Raw genomic sequence first — 1,147 nt, 5'->3', positions numbered from 1 at the left:
TGACGTGTTCAATACTTATTTTTACCCGCTGTATATAGAAATACCCATTTGTTAACTCTTTCGCAGAAACTTGTAATTTAGTAGTAGAAATGGTCTCCATACAGGTGGCAGCATCAGAACCTGTTTTTGTTATATTGTGTCGTACATTAACTTGCTTTGGTAGGTTGATGCTGTAGTATCATAGATATATAAAAAATAAAATTGTTGTTTTTATGACTATGTATAGTACACACATCCACTAGTTTGATCATATTCAAAATATTTCAGTTCGGTACGCTACAAGCTCATTTCAAATCAAATTTCTGAAGGATTTTTACTAACAAATTCATCCACACATTCACTGAAGTTAAGATGTTCCTAAAAACAACTGGGATATTATTTGATCTCTTATCTATCACAATTGGTAATTTGATGGTAACTGATCGATTTGCAATGCCTAAATTTAGTTAGGACCCGGGATATCATCGTCTCTGCAAGCCAGCAGCAGCATCAACTAAACAGACCATTTCTTGTTAGAAATTGATCACAGATAGGCACACACATAGCAAAGCCTAGCTSTTCTAGGCCACAGGTCAACTGGGTAAATGCCATGAAAACGCCACTGCAATCGTGCAAATTCAATGAGTTCAAAAAGCACATACTGTATAAAGCTTTTATATTTATAAAAATTCTCATCCCTGATCCTAAAGGAAAGTTGAACACAAATCAGTTTAGAGCAATACATCAGGGATGAATAACGGCACAAATTTACCTGATGAATTTGTGCAGTTATAATGGCATTTCCAAAGGAACATCAGCTTTTTCCCAATAAACGCGAGGTCGGCTCGCTTTGTGCATTTGTGATCATTCCTAATTACAAAATGGTCCATTATAAAACTTTTATCACTATGTTACAAAAATGATTTTCAGTAGTTATTTAGCTTTAAAATGATACAAAGTTTCTCTAAGTTATTTAAGAAACAATGAAGATATGGCATTTTGAGTCTAGACTGTTGTTCTGCCTGTTTTTACATCACACTGGACAAGCCCTAAGAGGCTAACTTTGGTATCATTTAGAAAGGTTTTTTCAAGCCCTTCCTGGATATTTACTAGGGCTGCAACGATACAGAAAATTCACGATTCAGTTCGATACTTTAGTCTCACAGTT

At 34.8% G+C, this 1,147-nt stretch overlaps 1 protein-coding gene across 1 annotated transcript in view; it reads right to left on the bottom strand.

Annotated features, from left to right (window-relative positions):
* rpap2 (RNA polymerase II associated protein 2) overlaps nucleotides 1-1,147 on the bottom strand; it is a gene marked incomplete in the record, with an annotated part of 38,149 nt that overhangs the window by 35,904 nt on the left and 1,098 nt on the right.

The sequence above is a fragment of the Austrofundulus limnaeus genome, unplaced genomic scaffold, assembly GCF_001266775.1.
Source record: "Austrofundulus limnaeus strain Quisiro unplaced genomic scaffold, Austrofundulus_limnaeus-1.0 Scaffold470, whole genome shotgun sequence".
Lineage (NCBI taxonomy): Eukaryota > Metazoa > Chordata > Actinopteri > Cyprinodontiformes > Rivulidae > Austrofundulus > Austrofundulus limnaeus.
Note: the sequence above shows the minus strand (reverse complement) of the source record. Positions and strands in the feature narration are given on the sequence as shown.